This window comes from Micromys minutus (assembly GCF_963924665.1).
Source record: "Micromys minutus genome assembly, chromosome: 27".
Taxonomy (NCBI): domain Eukaryota; kingdom Metazoa; phylum Chordata; class Mammalia; order Rodentia; family Muridae; genus Micromys; species Micromys minutus.
In genome coordinates this window covers 41187487-41205656 of record NC_137962.1, presented here as the reverse complement: position 1 = coordinate 41205656, position 18170 = coordinate 41187487, and the positions used below count along the sequence as shown (strand labels likewise).

Sequence of the window (18170 nt, the reverse complement as noted above, 5' to 3'; positions counted from 1 at the left end):
AGTTCTAGGGGATATGATGCCCTCTTCTGACCTTCAGGGGCAATGCACTTAATGTGGTACCCAGGCATGCAAGAAAACATCCATAAAGATGAAACAAAAATAAATCTTTTTTAAAAACAAGATTGTAAATTTTATCCTATGAAAAAAAGCCACTAAAGCATTTTAAGCAGGAGAGCTGTGTGATAAAATTTAAACTATCAACAAGGAATAATGGGAGAGTGAGCACCTTAAGTTAGTCTGTCTACACTCCGAAAGGAACGACTAGAACAAGGGTGGGGTGGGCTGGGGGCAGTCTGAAGTCAGCAAATGGCCGCTTCAAATGGGACAGAGTCTGGCCTCCAGCCTCCCAGGTACAGGCTCCCTGCACGTCCACCTCAGCCCCGAGGAAGAGCAAAGCACAACAGCAGTGTGTGCACATGCACTTGCCCGAAGTGACTGATGGCTCTTAGAGCCCTTCCTTCTTCGCCTTCCTCTGGTACCTTCCCAGCTACCTCTGGTTCCTCGTTCCACAGACCACTCCCAGGACTTCCTCAGAATTTTGTTACCAATGCTCAAAGCAGCAATTCCTTCCTTTTCTCAGCCCACATCCTTCTGAATAATTCATACATCTCTTAAGCTTTATCTACTCAGAAGGAAAAAGAAAATGGAAATAGCCAATCATCCTACAAAGCTGCAGAGTCCTAACATGGACAAGGGTTCCAACAGCAACCAAAAAACCCCACTGTGGTCTTGTGCTTCCTTACAGGGAAAATGTCTATGTACAGATCTTCACATGTAACAGCTGCATTCCTTAAATATAGACATGAATGTCCTGCTGAGCACAGTGGTGTGAACGCCTTTAATCCTAGCACTCCAGAGGCAGAGGCAAGTGGATCTCTGGGAGTTCTAGGCCAGCCTGGTCTACATAGTAAGTTCCAGGACAGCCAAGGCTACACAATAGAAAGACCCTGTCTCAAAAATAAGAAAGTAAAACAACAATCCCTCAAAATGTTCCACCACTTGGGCTTTTTTATTTGGGGGAGTTTTTTTTTTTTTTTGTTTTACTCTCTCTCTCTATCTCTCTCTCTCTCTCTCTCTCTCTCTCTCTCTCTCTCATTGCGAGCCTAACCTTTAATGGCTGAGGCATCTCTCCAGCCCTCCCCCCTTTTTGTACAAGCAGGGTCTCACTGACCTGGAACTCACTGTGTGGACCAGGTTGGCCTTGAACTCACAGAGACCCACTTGCCTCTGCCTGAGTACTGGGATAAGGGTTCATGTTACCATGCCTGGTTCACTTATGCTTTTAAACCTTCCTTCTCCCACATTATGTTTTGGTATGAATGGGTGTGAACATGCACACACACCAGACATGTGAAGAGTCCACTGTACAACCTTTTCATGACAATTCCTTTTGCTCTTAGCTCAAGTTCCATATCCAACTAATCTGCCTTATGTCAGACACAGAAAGACTGACACCCTTCACTGTTGATGCTCAGGGCAACTGCCCAAGACCCTGCAACTCATCTGTAATGAAACATATGCCAGTAGCACCTTGGGAACAAAATCCACTCTTCAGAGAGACCCTAAAATGACAATGACCTACCATATGTATCATACCTCATCCTGTGGAGTTGCAGGGGCTCTCAGCATCACCTTCAGAACATAAATAAGTTTTAGCTTTCTATCACTAAAATGAACTGCCCAATTGTCATTAACTTACAGGAACAGAGAATTATTGAGGGTTGGGGAGATGAGACCTGGGTTCAGGTCCTCAGAACCCATATAAAGCTGGATGCAGTAGCATACATCTTTAATCCCAGTGATCCAGATTCCAGACGGGAAGCAGACAGGAGACTCCAACACTGGACGGGCTAGTTAACCTGGTGCATACATCAGCACATAAAAAGACCAGGTCTCAAAAACATGAAGGTGGAAAACATGAGGAACACCAGAGGTCTTCTGGCCTCAGCATACACGCTGTGGTCATGTGCCCACACTCAAACACATGAAGAATTAATGAAGAGGAAGCTTAGCATGGTAGAGCATGCCTTTAATCCCAGCAGCACTCAGAAGGCAGAGGGGTTAAATCTCTGTGAGTCTGAGGCAAGCCTAGTCTATATAGCAAGTTCCAGGCCAACCAGAACTACAAACACAGGGGATAATGGGGGGGGGGGTATGATTCTAGAAAGATGGACTATTGCTTTAAGCCTCCAGTGGAAATGCCAGAAGGCAATGGTAGAATGTGTATCGAGCAAACTGTTCCTACCAGAAGCCAGAAATCTAAAGAGAAGGACTAGATGAGTCACAGTCCCACAATCCCCTTTCAAGTTTAAGGATCTTGCTTCCTAAAGGTCTCCCCTTCTAATAATGCCATTGTGAGGATCAAGCCTTCACATAAGAGCCCTTGTAGGACATTTAAGATCCAAACTGGAAGGCTGAATGTGAAAGTACAGGCCTTTAACTCCAGCAATCAGGGGAGGCAAGTGGAGCTGTGAGTTTGTGGCCAGATTAGTCTATACAGTGAGTTTTAGGTCAGCCAGAGCTACAGAGTGAAACAATGTCTAGGAGGTGGGGGGGGATATCAAACCACAGTACAACCTCCAGACTGGACAACACAAACAGAGTCCAATGTCCAGCTTCCTGGCTTCTTCCTCATGGTGCCTGGGATTCCTGGCATACTTCCACGCAACAGCATCCTGGCTAATCCGGAGCTCCCCCTTTCTGTTTCTGCAGTTAAACACAACCACAGGAAAAGGAACTGAACAGTCTATGACCCCTTCCAAGCCCCAATATCACTGCTTGAGTGTCTTTCCCTGCCCTTTCATAGGTGTTTTTAAAGATGGCTTCTCTCTGCAGACCAGCTGGCCTCGTACTCAAGATATCCGCTTGCTTCTGTCTTCTGAGTACTGGCTGAAGGCCGCCGCCAGGCATTCTTTCTAAGTCTGAAGATCTTCTTTGACTTTTCTTATCCTTCATCAAGAGCTCTCACAGGCTAAGTGGCCAGCGCACAACCACCACCTACTCACTTCCCACAGGAGCTTCAGCACTCCTCTTCTATTCTACCATCTCTTTCCCTCTCGGAATTATTGCCCCTCTGCAGCAAGCATTCTTTAAAAAAATATCTTCACTGTCCGCCTATAACTTCTATCCTGTCTTCTCTTAAACACATTCCTAAACATGCTTTGTTCCTCTCCTATCTCCAATCTTCTCTTCCTCATCATCAGCAGCTGACACTGACCCAACAACAGCCTCACCTCACAGATCAGAGCACAGCCTCGGTGGATCAGCCTGCCCTCCCTATTACCACGTCCATGTTATTCCTTCCATCATCCTGTCATCCAGGGTGGACAACTCCTTCCTTTCTGTTATTTGCCATGCATAGTGCTTTCCTCCTCAGCCCTTTTCAGGAGATAATTTAGTTGGTAAAGTACTTGTTATACAAAGAATAAAGACTTGAATTTGTACCTTGAAAATCATGTTTGAAAAATGAGCTAGAGAGATGGCTCAGCTGTTAAGAGCACTGATTGCTCTTCCAAGGGGCCCAGGATTGATTCCCAGCAACCACACAGCTCACAACCTTTTGTAACTTGTTTCAGAGGATCTAGTACCCTCTTCTGGCTTTCATAGGCATCAGGCATGCACATGCTACCCAGTCATACACTCAGGGGGAAAAAATCCAAACTCATAATAAAACAGTCTTTAAAAGAAAATTTAAAAACAAAGGTATGGTATCATGTGCATACAATCCCAGCCCTAAAGAGGCAGAGACAGACAGATCTCTGGGGCTCATGGGCCGGCCTAACCTAATCAGGTGCCTGAGGAATGATGAGACTAATCTCTGGCGCACACACACACACACACACACACACACACACACACACACACGAACATCATCTATAGATCTCAAAATCCTACATTCCACCATTAGCACATTGGTGGAGCCCCTACTCCATGCTGCCTCCATGCTCTCTGCACTTGGAGGACAGATGTAGCTGTGGGCTTTGCAAAGTGTTCTCTCTCAGGAAGAGTTCCTCTTCCCAGCTGCTATGCTCTCCTCAGCTCCAGTTCTGTTCCAATTCATGTTCTGTGTGAGTGAGGACACCTAACTCCAGCCCTCCTCCACTGTATCTGCCAGTTGGGCACAACCTCACTCCTCCAAATACAAGGGTGTAGTAGGCACAGTGAGAATGAGTGTGGTCAGCCCCTCGCTGTGACATCTCAGCAGCCATGAGGCTTTCTGGACACTCTTTATGCATTCATACCCCAGGGCCAGGGAGGGTACAGTGGCTCAGAATGAGTGTGGTAAAAAGGGAGAACTCTGGCCTCAAGACACTTGGAACTTGAATACAAGTTCTTCTAATTAGCTGTGGGACCTGAGTCTGTCGGCACCTTTTACAACCATAGGTCAGGAGCACTAACCACAAAACCTGTTCAGAGTAGAGTATATAAAATCTAATGTAGCTCCAGAACAACATGTAGAATATATAAATCAGATTACAATGGCAATATGCAATGTTTGTTTTAAAATATCTTTCTAGACTTTACACACATTGACAGCATCTTCTGACAAAGCAAAGTTCAAGCCCTTCCAAGAGTACCATGCTTCTGGGGAGTCATGTTTACAGCCCCTCCACAAGTGCTATGCTCCTGGAGAAATCACACTTGGAACCCAACCTACATTTTTGAGATAGGGTTTATGTAGCCCCAGCTGGCCTCAAATCAGTATTGGGATTACAGGCATATATCATCACCCCTAGTCCATAACAGCCATCCCATTCCCTTTAAAACCTCTCAAATGGAAAAGAAAAAAATCACTAAATTATTAAACTTCTGAAAACTTGCAAAATAAAAGGTTAGAAATCAGATTTGGTTACTTTTTTTTTTTCAAAAAGCATTTTCTTTTTATCATTTTGTGTATATGTGTGTTTTACCTGCATGTATTTCTGGGTACCCACAGAAGCCAGAAGAAAGCACTGGATTTCCTGGAACTGGAGTTACAGATGGTTATGAATTGAACCCAGCACCCATAGCAAGAGCAGACAGTACTGTTAACCACTGAACCATTCCTCCAGCCCCCCCCCCATGGATTTTCATTAATGCATGCACAAAAAATTTTAAATACAAAACATCTTAAGTGAATATTATGGGCTGGAGAGATGGCTCAGTGGTTAAGAGCACCGACTGCTCTTCCAGAGGTACTGAGTTCAATTCCCAGCAAGCACATGGTGGCTCACAACCATCTGTAATGAGATCTGATGCCTTCTTCTGGTGTGTCTAAAAACAGATACTGTGTACTCCTATATATTAAATAAATAAATCTTTTTTAAAAAAGTGAACATTATTTTTCATTTAGAACCACACTAATCAAAAGGAGAAAAAAAACATACATGTGTACTCGTGTCCCTACTAGAATAATACGGATTGAAGACAGCCAGCCGATGCCAGGGAGGGGACCTGGACGGTTGAAGTATAAGGAGAGAAGACTTTTAGCCTCTGTGTGCATGTGAAGATCGGAGACAGTTCTTTTCTTCCACCATGGGAAGGATCAACTCAGGTCCTCAGACATGGCAGCAAGTGCCTTCACCCACTGACCATCTTGCTGGCCTTCCCTTTAATGTTTTTAATTTTTGCACACTTGCTCAAACACTTAGTAATAAAAAGAAATGCCTGGAGACTGGGGGTTGTTCAATTGATAAAGTGCCTGCCTTGTGACAGCTAACTAAAATTTGTCAATAAGGAAGAAGAGGAAGAAGGAAGAAGAAGGAGGAGGAGGAGGAAGGAGAAGAAAGAAGGAGGAGGAGGAGGAAGAAGAAGGAAGAAGGAGGAGGAGGAGGAAGAAGAAGGAGGAGGAGGAAGAAGGAAGAAGAGGGAGGAGGAAGAAGGAAGAAGAAGGAGGAGGAGGAGGAGGAAGAAGAGGAAGAAGAAGAAGGAAGAAGGAGGAGGAAGAGGAGGAAGAAGAAGGAAGAAGAAGGAGGAGGAAGAAGGAAGAAGAAGGAGGAGGAGGAGGAAGAAGGAAGAAGAAGGAAGAAGAAGAAGAAGGAAGAAGAAGAAGAAGGAGAAGGAGGAGGAGGAGGAAGCAGCAGCAGCTGGAAAGATGCTCAGCAGTTAACAGCACTAGCTGCTCTTGCAGAGGACCTTGGTGCAGTTCCATTCTCTGCACCTGCATGGTGGCTCACAACCATGAATGACTCCTGCTCCATGGGACTCACACCCCATCAGGCCCACATGCAGTGCACATAATACACAAGAACAAAACATATCCACAAGATAAAAAGATTGAAAGGAAAAAGGTGGATGCCACCTGAGGAATACCACTTGAAGTTGTCCTCCAGCCTCAGCACACATGCACTCAGACATACAAATACACACATAAAAAGAAAAACTCTTAAGAGGCTCACTTGGAATGGAAAACCTAAAACTAAAATTAGGAAAGCAAAAGTATATTTTTATATACTACAAAAAAATATTTGGGAATAAATTTAACCACAATATAAAAATTGTACAATGCAAACTGTCAATAAAACAGACCTACATAATGACAAGAGGTCCTACGTTCATGGATTGAGAGACTAGCACTATTAAAATATCAGCACCCCATCATATACAACAGTTCCTGCTGAAGTCAATCTTGCATGAGTTGGAAAAAATGGCCGGGCTGACCCTGAAGGTCCCATGGAGATTCTAAGATCCAGCATTGCCAACAGTCTGAGAAAAGGGAAGTGGCAGACACAGACCTCCTGACTAGGAAGCCTGCTGCTATGCGATGGGAGTCAAAGCACGGCAGTGGCATGGGGCACACCGAACATCAGAGGGACAACGGCCAGGAAAAATGAGACCTCTCTACAGTCAGGTGACTCTTGACAAGGATGCCAAGACAAATCAGTGGAAAAAGGAAGTTTTCCAACAAAGAAGCTGGGAAAGGTGAATAGCCACATACAAAAGAATAAGCCTTGATTTTGCAATCTAAGAAAATTAACTCTGCCAACCATTGTGGTGCATGTGCGTCTCCCCTGGCACTCAAGAGGAAGAGGCAGGAGGATCAGGAGTTCAAGTCTGAGGCCAAATGGCTAGACAAGACCTTGTTTCACCCTCTATCAACACATTAAAAAAAAAAAAAAAACAAACCTCAAATGGATTAAATACCTAGATGCATATATAACACATAAAGCAACATATACACAGAAAGATGTCAGTGCACAGACGGGTGGTGGTCAGTGCACACCTCTGATCCCAGCACTCAGGAGGTAGAGGTAGGTGAATCTGCCATTCAAAGCCAACCTGATCTACAGGGCCAGTTCCAGGACAGCCATGCAATTTTTAGAAGAAAACACAGGAGAAAAATTTCTGTTATGTTGTTTTTGACACAGAGTTCTGTCATGTATCTCAGACTGGCCTTGAACTCATTATGCATCCTAACTCATCTGGAGCTTCAAGCAAACCCTGGTGTCAGCATCCAGAATGCCACCGTACCCCATACATCACCAACTTAGAGCTTCTGTCTGTCTCTCTCTCCCTCTCTTTCTCATGCACACATAGAAACACCATACACATATGCACACATATACACAGGCACACCTATCTTACATATCACACACACACACACACATCCAAGTGTATACACACATACACACACACACATAGTGGAAAGTATCTGCACATCATATATTTGAGCAGGAACTTTTATTCCAAATACACGCAGAATCTACAGTTCTGTAATAAAGACAACCAACTGAAGAGTGGACAGGAGCACAGCTCAGGAGTACAGGAGATACCTGACACATGCTACGGATTTGATCCTTGGCACTGGAGAACGAAAAGGCTCAGGGGCTGAGGGGGTAATATCAGGAGAATTAAGAGTTCAAGGTCATCCTCAGCTATACGACAGGTTGGAAGCCAGCCTGGGCTACAGTAAACCCTACCTTAAATATACATATATACATACATACATACATACATACATACATACATACAGGAAAAATAATGAAACTTTCATATGTTGCTGGAGGGCAATGTAAAATGAGGAAACTAACTTAAAAGACTTGGCATTTCCTCAAAAATACACAAAGAATTAATACTTAGCGATTCTACTTCTATGTATATAACCAAGAGAACTGAAAACGTGTTTGTACAAAACTCAATCACACATATAAAGAATTAGTAGCATTTACATAATCACAATCAAACAGAAGCAAACAAACGGACTCCAGTGGCCATCAATGGGTCGGTGCACTGTGTGGTCGGTCTCTGTTAGTGAGCGGCAGAAAGAAATGGTGTTCTCATATGTTACGGCACACTGGGAAATGCAATGCAGCCCCTCCCACCACTTTGGGTCCTCACAAGCTTCTGTCAATGTCTTGCTGTCCCATCAACACAGCTAAACTATTTCTGTGCTTCTTGGTAGTCCCCAGACTCATTCCTAACCTGACAGCCTGGGTGATGCTTCACATCTGAGTGCAGGCTGACTGACATCACTTGTCATCTACTGGGTCCTCCGGGATAATTCCCGGTGCTCTCTACCACACGAGTAACTCCCCAACCAGCCAGCCTCTCCTGAAATCTATATTTGGCCTCACTCCTAAGAGGCTAGCTCTGGCCTCCCTTGGAGATCCGACTGTCCCCCCCCCCCCCCCCCGGAGCTGAGCTGGATTAAGGGTGAGAGCCAGCACTGGGGCAGCAACTGAGTTTGCTGCCAGGCAGAGCTCTAGTAACTTATGCGGGCGCTAACTGCTACCTATGAATACAAAGTGCTGGCTCTCTTACAAACCTACTCAGGGATCTGGAGAGCCATCTTCGTGGTCAAGAGCCTCTGCTACTCTTCCAGAGGACCTAAATATGCTTTCCGGCACCCACGTCAGCTCACAACCACCCTGCAACTCTAATTCTGGTGGATCTGGCGCCTTCCTCTGGTCTCCAAGGGCACCAGGCATGCACATGGTACCTTATTCACATGCAGGCGCAACAAACACTCATATACATAAAATGAAAGTAAATCAATCTTTCAAAGGAAAGGGAGAAAGGGAACCTGCCTGGTCAGTGTGAAGTACAGCTGTGTCACCTGTCAGGGCCACAGCCCAAAGGCCATTTCATTAGCTCTAAGGATCACTGACAGCACCTCCCAATCAGCTGTGCAAAGTCGTCAACCAACATAGATTTTGAAAACAATTTATCATTTAAAATACACTGGCCAAGGACGCACAGTACCTTTACTGAGCTCTAATATTTCACACAAATGAAGTGATAGATAAAGCTGTGGCTGTCAATCTGCCAAACAATTGCCTCTGATTGTCTGCGCCCTGACTCCACACTGGAGATAAGGGTGGAGATGGACACCCCTTCAGAAGACAGTCTCAGTTCTGTAAACGGTGTCTGTACCGTAAGGTCCGCTCTTGTGGGGCTGCTAAACAGCTCAGGCTCGGTCACCAACACCCTCTGTAACAAGGCGGCCATTCTGTAGAAACCAGCCTAAAGTTTTCGACCCTTAGGCTACAAAAGCCTCCTGTGAGTGTGTCAGGCTATTCCCCATGCCACCCACAGATCGTGAGCACAATTCAATACTGTGTGCCCAACAGAGACCTGGACTGTCTCCTTCAGCTCTGGGCACTTGAGTGGCAAGTTGCTGGTGCACATCAGGTGTCTGGAAAGACTGGAGTAAAAGCAGGCCTGGCAGTGAAGAACCAGACACTAGGACTGTGCCCCAGCAATTGAGGAGGACTACCCTCAGCCAAAGTGGCCTTGGGCAGGAAGCCCTGTACTTTTCTAGGAGACACCTTGGGCAGATGTGCAGCCCTACAAAGAACCCACAGGAGAACTTCTGTGACCCATAGCATTGTCCTTTCCAGCATTGAGACCAGAGCTGCTTCTAGTACTCTTGGATAAGAAGACAAGGATTTCAGAACACAATCAAATACTAAATATAAAACAAAAGGTCAGCATCACTGCAAATCAATAGAAGACAACACACAGAGTTCTAGAACTTACTTTACCTTAACTAGTAACATAGGCAGCATGCAATCTGATGTCTTAGTAGCAAGAGGTCTGTGGGTTGAGGGAACTTATTGTGTGTGGGTTGGAGCACCATCCTGACAGCTGAGAAAATGCCCTCCACCAGAGTCCCAGGGAATGGCAGAAAGGACACGGAGAGAGGGGGAGGGGAGGAAGGGAGGAGATGGTAAAGACTGAAGCGGCAGGAGGGGCTGTCACAGCCATGCCCACACCTGGCTGGCAGCTGTACCCCACACTCTTTGCTCTGCCACTGCTGCACACTGCTCCCTTAAGAGCAGACTGCCAGAGGACAGAAGTGTTCTGCTGGCTCCTCAGCCTACTAGAGAAACTCGTCCATGCCTCTGCCTCACAACAACCCTCAACAGCAGCAGGACAGTCAGTGGTCTAATTTACAAGTGATCCACACAAAGTGTAACCCAAAGCCTGGCACCCAAACCATACTGAGCAAACATCTCAGAGACTCTGCTCAACACAACCCAGAGCCTTTCTGATTCCCAGATGTGGGATATTCCCTTGAAAAATCCTAGTCATTCTTGTTTTTAACCCTTCCAGTGAGATAGAATTCACATGCTACACAAGCCACCCATTTAAAAGTGTGTTATTTTAGTATATTCAAAGATATCTAAAACCCTTCACTGCTAGAGAGATGGCTCAGTGGTTAAGAGCAATGGCTGTTCTTCCAGAGGTCCTGAGTTCAGTTCCTAGAAAACACATTGGTGATTCACAACCATCTGTAATGGAATCTGATGCCCTCTTCTGGTATATCTTAAGGCAACAACAGTGTACATACATAAAAACAAATAAAACCCTTCACTGGTCAATTTCAGGACATTTGCATTACCCTAAAAACCCCATGCCTCTGCAATTCCTTAGCCCTTAGTAACTACTGGCCTGTTTTCTCTGTGGATTTGCCTACATTAGACACTTCATATTCATGTAATCATATAAAAACAGGTGTGGTAGCCTTGCAATCCCAGCACTCAGAATGCTGAGGCAGGAGATCTTGAGTTTGAGGTTAGCCTAGACTATATAGCAAAAACCTATTGCAAATAAGTAAGTAAATAAATAAATAAATAAAATCATTCCAATGTCTGGCTTCTCTCACTAGGCATAGTCTCCTCTTCCTCCTCTTCTTTGAAACAGAGTTATGTAGCCCTGGCTGTCCTGGAGCTCAGTCTGTAGACCAGGCTGGCCTCTACAGACACCTAAGCCATGTGCCATCACCCCTGACTTAGCATAGTATTTCTAAGTTCATATATGTTATAAAAGAGTAATTCATTTCTTTTTATTGCCAACAATATTGCTTAGTATGGATCTATCGCATTTTGTCCATCCATCTGCTGATGACATTATAAGTTGTCCCACTTTTAGCTACTGTGACTATTGTGTCCACCTTCTGTGTAAATGTGCTGTTATTTTTTGTTACATTTATTTAATGTATATGTGTGCATGTGCATCCATCTTTGTGTGCATGCTATACAAGTAGGAGCAGATCAGAAGACAAGTTTTGGTTCTCTCCTTTCACAATGTGGGTTCCAGAGATCAATGTTCTGTACACACACACACACACACACACACACACACACACATGCCTACCTCTCATGGCCAGAGGGGGAAGATGATCTAGAAGAGGTAAAGAATGAAACTCAGGACAGTGCCATGTTTGCAGACCCTGGGCCATAGCCTTCCAGAGACTGGCTTTATGCTTTACTGTTCTTGCACATCTAATCATAAAACTTGGGACCTTTATAGTAAGAATGAGTTCTAATTGGCTAATAAACAGAGCTCAGGAATGGGGCCTGAAGGAAGGATCTGTGATAAGTGTAAGGATAGATTCTATTGGTGGAGGATGCACATGGGACCTCTTACACACAGATGAGTTCTGTTCACTGCCGAACCTAAACACTGCTCAGGGTAGTGGGGTGGTTCAGTCAAAGGCCCATTCCTAATAGAGCAGTGAGGATCACCAACCTGACTGACTTCTTGATCTGGCATTCCATGTGGCCAGGTATCATTCATTCCTCCTGTTGAAGAAAACGTGACTGGTAATCCTGGTTTCGCCAATGCCTACTCTAAGCCATGCTTCCTACAGGGAAGCAAGTACCTTTACCCACTAAGCCATCTCACCAGACCATGTTTCCCTTCTTAACCATAAAAAAACAAAAAAATTCTTCAAACTAATAGAGAAACTCATTTTTTTGGATCAACTATAATATTTAAAATACAAGGGGATGGGTACTGGAAGAACAAATAACCAAAAAAAAGTATAGAACTAAAGGTGTTAGGAGATAAACTGTTATCACAGAATGACTTACTGAAGAAATAGGTACTATTTCTCAAGGAGCATCTCCTGGCACATCTTCCATTTGCAAAGCTGCCTAAAGCCTTGCCTGACTTCACAATATTCACCAGGAGGAGCTGGCTACATATTACAGCGTCCCCTTACTGCAGAGTGTCACACAGCATTTTCATCACTGGAAAAGGTACTAATATAGAACAACCTGCTAACACAGTTGAAGGGGCAGGGGGTCATGTGGTGGTCCAAGTAAGAATGGCCCCCGTAGGCTCATATATTTGAATGCTCAGTCAACAGGGAGCGGCAATATTTGAAGGGATCATAAGAATTAGGAGGTGTGGCCTTGTTAGAGGCCTTGTGTCACTGGGGGTGGGCTTTGAGGTTTCAAAAGCCCATGCCACGCCCAGGTTCTCCTTCTTGGCCCTTAGATCAGGTTGTGGCTCTCAGCTACAGCCTCCGCACCATATGTGCCACCATTCTACACAAGACAATATAAACCTCTGAAACTATAAGCAAGCCCTCAATTAAATACTTGCTCTTATAGAGTTGCCTTGGATATGTCTCTTCACAGCACTAGAACAGGTCGGAAAGGTTTTCAAAAGGAAAGGGTAGAAGAAAAGGTTACATATAGGCCATGCACTGTCAGAGCATCTGTGGGGGGAGAAGCCTGTCGCCTCCTGCAGGGAGCTAAGCTTCCACAAGAAACCAGGCTTCACCAAGCACCTGGGTACTTCTTCCCCATCATCTGTCTGAAACTAGTAAATAAAACTAAAAGTTAAAGGAAGCAAAAACAAAGCAAATGTACCCAAATCAAACCGTTTAAATTTCAGAAAGAAAAAAGAAAGGCCCAGTTAACTAGGAGCAGCCAAAGTAGCCAAAGCAATGCAAAAACAAACAGGTCTGGTTGAGTATTAATAAAACTTTATTGCCAAAAGAGACAGGGAAGGGAAGATAGGAAATGTCTACTTGTAGATTTTAATTTCTGATCTCTAGTCTAGAGAACTAGTCTGGCATTCATTTCTGTTAAGTTTTTGTTGTTGGCTTATTCATTTGAGATATTGTTTTGATTTTATGTATATAGATATTTTCCTTGCATATAAATCTATGCACTGTGTAGTGTTGTGCCCAAAGAAGCCAGAAGAGGGTATTGGATTCTCTAGAACTGGAGTCACAGATAACAGAGCCTCCAGGTGGATGCTGGGAACCAAACCAGATCCTCTAGAAGAGCCGTCAATACTCTTCCCACTGAGTCATCTCCCCAGCCCAGGTGAGGTTTTCTTTGAGATGGTATCTTATTATGTATCCTTGTCTGGCCTGGAACTCAGAGATCTGCCTGCCTCTGCCGCCACATGCTGGGATTAAAGATCACCACTGTAGCTCTACCACTGCCCAGACAATTTTATTTATTTTCTGTATGCACTGTGGACACTGCATGCCAAGGCATCCATGTTAAAGACAGAGGACATCTTCTGGGAGTCAGAGTCAGTTCTCTTTCTCCACTGTGTGAGTCCTGGGGATTGAATTTTGATAATAGGCACTTCTACCTCCTGAGCCATTTCACCAGCCTTGAAACTTATTATTATTATTAGTAGTAGTAGTAGTATTAGTATTACTACTTTGTGAGTTTGTGTGTGTGTGTATGTGAGAGAGAGAGAGAGAAGAGAAGCAGAGAGGAGAGGGATGTAGGACCACAGGGGATGTGCATAGCATGGCATAAGGACAGAGGTTAGAGGACAACTTTGTAGAATCATTTTACTCGTTTACCAGGTAGAACCCAGGATAAATTCAGGTCACCAGGTTTGGTGGCAGCTGCCTTTAGAACTAAGCCATCTCTCTGGCCCTCTTTCATTTCTTTTCTCTATTTGACATAGTATACCGTATAACCCATCTGGCCTCTAACTTGCTATTTAACACTGGATGACCCTGAACCTATGATCCTCCTGCCTCCAATTTCCCCAAAGTATTGACATTACAGGCATGTGCTACCACACCCAGGTTTATGAAGTGTTAGGAAACCAAATCCGGGGCTTGGGTCATACTAGGCAAACACTCTACAACTGAGCTACATCCTCAACCCAAGCCTGGCCTCTCTCCTTTCCAAGCTTCATGTTTTTGACAGTAAAATCCACACATGTCCAAGTAGTAACACATAGATTAGTTGCTCAATTTTAAAAGTAATAAATAAGCAATGCTCGAGGGGTGCTTGTATAGAATATTGAAAATATTTTTAATACTGATTATTATATTGCCACTGAAAACTTAAGTTAAAAAAAAGTACCACTGAATCAAAAAACAAAACACACACACAGACATACACACACATCACACAGACATACACACACATACATACCACAGACACACATACATACAGACATACCACACATATCACACACAAACACATACATACTCAAATACACACAGACAACACATACCACATACACAGAGACACCATATACACATATACACACTACATATACACTACATACACACCACACAAATACATACACATGTACACAGACTTATACACGGATACACCACATACACACATCACACACACAACCCCCCCCCACACACACACATATAGAACATCAACCGAGAGGAACAAAACATGATTCCTGGCTCTTCTCAGTACACACTATAAAAAGATTAGTATGCATTTTGATGAAACAGTAGAAAGAATTACACATCACTATAACTCACAACAGATGCCAATAAAGTTCACTTATGTCAGTCACTCTTACACCAGAGATTGACAGACAGTGGGCATAGCTAACTTGCTTGAGTTCATGGAGACACACCTAGGAAATGTTACCCATGGGGCTTTCAGGTCCTGATCTCTGTAGAAGCAGACTTGACAAGCCAGTGAGGAGAAATTTCCTAGCAGGATGAGAACAGCTGCCCTAGGACAAAGTCCAGGTCAGACTCTGTCACAGGGCACAGGGAAGACCTGGGACATAAAGTTGGGGACACCTCAAGGGACCAACAAGAGACCAAAGGTAGCACAGGAACCACAGAGGTCAATGCCTAAGGGTAAAGGTATTATCTGGGGAGGTAAGAAAGGTAAGGATGGGAAATGGGTCTTATGAGCTGGTAATCAACACATTCGGTCTCTGCATATCTAATCGACTTCAAGGAATAAAGCTTTGTGGCATCCTTATGCGGTACCCAAAGGTCAACTGTGAAGATTGTTTGTAAGAGCCAGTAAAAGGGTTTTGCTAGTAAAACTGGATATTTCAGCATAGGAACAGAGTTCAAGGATTTTTTTTTTTTTTTTTTTTCCTTTCTCAACAGCATCAAGGAGTCAAGACACCTAAGGAGAGGCTGCAATAGCCAGACTGTGAAACCATGGACAGATCTGTGAGTCTTTGTTGTGTGTGACTCCTAATCCATGGCCCTTTGCCCCAGCACACATATGGCAGAGGCCAGAATGAAATGGGACTACCTTTTTCTTTGTTTAAAGACATGGTCTCATATAACTCAGTTTGGCCTCAATTCTCCTACTTTCTTCTCCCAAGTACTGAACACAAACATATCCTTAAAACAAACAAACAAACAAACCCTTCTCACCTTCACTGCCACAAATCTCAAGACTTCCCTTTTCTATCAGAGATAAATGAGATCTTACCATTTTCCAGAGTAAATCTGAGACAGAGGGGAAAGTAATGACTGGAAAACACGGCACTTCCCTCACTCTGTTTTAAAGCCTTGTCTTAACTTCTTCCAGTGGCTTACCAAGGCCTGTAACCATGCCTGTTACCAGGCTCTCATTCTGTCTTCAGTGTCAAAGCCTAGGTTACCTTTCTTAACTCAAAGGTAATACTGAAAGCATAACTTTAGGCCTGACTCTCACTACCCAGAGCCTTTATACTCCCTTTTTTCTGTCAACACCAATCTCATCTCTCCCAGTCAGTAGTGTGGCATTCTGTATGGTTCATGAGATGCTCGATTACCAAAAATACTTTTAAAGCAACTCTATGCAATAATTTATCTAAGTGTATAAAATTGGTTCTTTTTTCTTCAGAAAGATTTTTTTCTTCCAACCATCTAGATGGCTCAACATGTAAAGGCACTTAGCCCTGAGTTCAATCCCTGCAATCCATATGGTCAGTGGTGAGACATAACTCCTAAAATTTATCCTCTGACCTCTACATGACGGTGCTGGCACACACACAAAATGAAGATAATTAAACACACACAACAGCACATACACAAAATGTAAATAATTAAACACACACACACACACAATTTAGCTAATGCACATAAACCAATCCATACTTAATCCAGACAGCCTGCAACTTAGTAGCAAGAACAATTCCTGACACTCAAGCTTCCCAGGTGTGAAAAATTTTACAAGTCTTAAGTCATAGAGCCCTCACAACAGCATTCTGAGAGCAATACTATTAGTGTACCCATTTTACAGCCAAGAAACCAAAGGGCAGAAGAGACCTTACCTAATACCACAAAGCCAGTAAAGGAGGAGTCATGACTCAAGGGCGGTCAGTCTGGCTCCAGAACCAGCACTCATTTTCACTGTGCTCCAACCTCTTCAAGACAGCTGATTAGACCAGGAGCTGGAAGGAGCCACCTCTCCATTCCCTCCTAGGCACTCAGAATCCCTTAAAGACTGGCTTTCCGGACTATCCAGTCACACCTCTCCGTCTTCTAATTCCCTTCCCCCACATTCATTGTAAAAAGGGGAGCCAGGGACAAAACCACCTGCTGTTTACAGACTGCGCCCAGGACGCAGTGCTCAATTGCCCTCCCTAGCTCCCAAAGACAAACGTCCGTATTGTCTGCGCCACGGGAGGAACTGAAGCCTTGCAACTGTACGTTTTTCTGCAGAGGTCACTGGAGGCCTGGCCAACCCGAACAACACTGAAGGGGGAGGGGGTCCAACCGCATTTTTGCGGCTGAAGGTTGCGTAGCGCCCACAGCAGCTGCGGTGAGCAGCAGCATGGAACACACCCACAGCTGCCGCGCCCGAAGCGGGCAGCACGTTTTAAAATAAAGACAGCCTGGCCGGGATGCACAGCCTGCCGGCTCGCAGCCCCCACCCACCCCACGCCTGCCAACAGCAGGCGCCCAGGGAGTTCCAAGTCTGAAAGGCCGGGTAGGGGACCACCGGAGCCTGCCGCAGAGGCCCTGCCGCGAAGCCAATGCGCACCACGCGCAAGCAAGCCACGACCCTACTCAGAGACGCCCACCGACTCCCGGGCATCGCGGACAAAGCCTGGCCCGCAAGATTGTCGCCCGACAAGCACCATCTCTCAACATCCCCAAACGGACGGAGCCCAGCGCACAGGAAGGGCACAAGCACACCGGCTCTGGGCCTGGACATATAACGCACGCACACCTGTCCTCGGGCTGACTACACACACCTGTCTGCAGGCCAGACACCCTCGCATCTCACACGCACCTTCAGGTCCACCCCAACCCCAACCACCTCAAGCAAAGGGCTCTCACACAACTATCTTGGGCAGGGACACACACGCACTCACGCCCATCCAAAGGCCGGGCACGCGTGCAGACCATGGCACCCTCACACCCACCCTCGGGCCCCTTCTCTTACGCAAACCCGCCTTCACACTCCCTGGCCCTCGGCCATTGCGTCCTCGTGCGGACCCTCCCGGGCCGGGTCACCTGGGGCCCCCGATTCCTAGCACGACTGGGCTGGGGGGCCTCCGCCCGGGCCAGGCCGTGGGGCCGCAGCGAGGCCTCTCCGCCATCTTCCCGGCCCGCGCCGCCCACCTCCCGCGCTCTCACCAGCCGGCCCTGCGCCCGGCGCGCCGCCACTGCCCCTCATCACCGACCGCACGCTGCGCCCCAGCTCCCGGCGGCTCCCGGCCGCCGTTGCCGCCGCAGCCAGCGCTTCACGTCCTGGGTCTCCGCCGCT

The 18170-nt window shown here is 45.5% G+C and overlaps 1 protein-coding gene across 2 annotated transcripts in view; it reads right to left on the bottom strand.

The window, feature by feature from the left end:
* ARHGAP39 (Rho GTPase activating protein 39) overlaps window positions 1–18170 on the bottom strand; it is an 88239-nt gene extending 70069 nt beyond the window's left edge. Inside the window, exon 1 of one of the 2 annotated variants that reach the window (XM_080939828.1) lies at window positions 18041–18170. The gene's annotated coding sequence lies outside the window, so the exon portion shown is untranslated. Of the gene's footprint in view, window positions 1–16728; window positions 16869–18040 lie in introns of those variants that run through there. The other variant, XM_080939829.1, reaches the window with a different exon arrangement.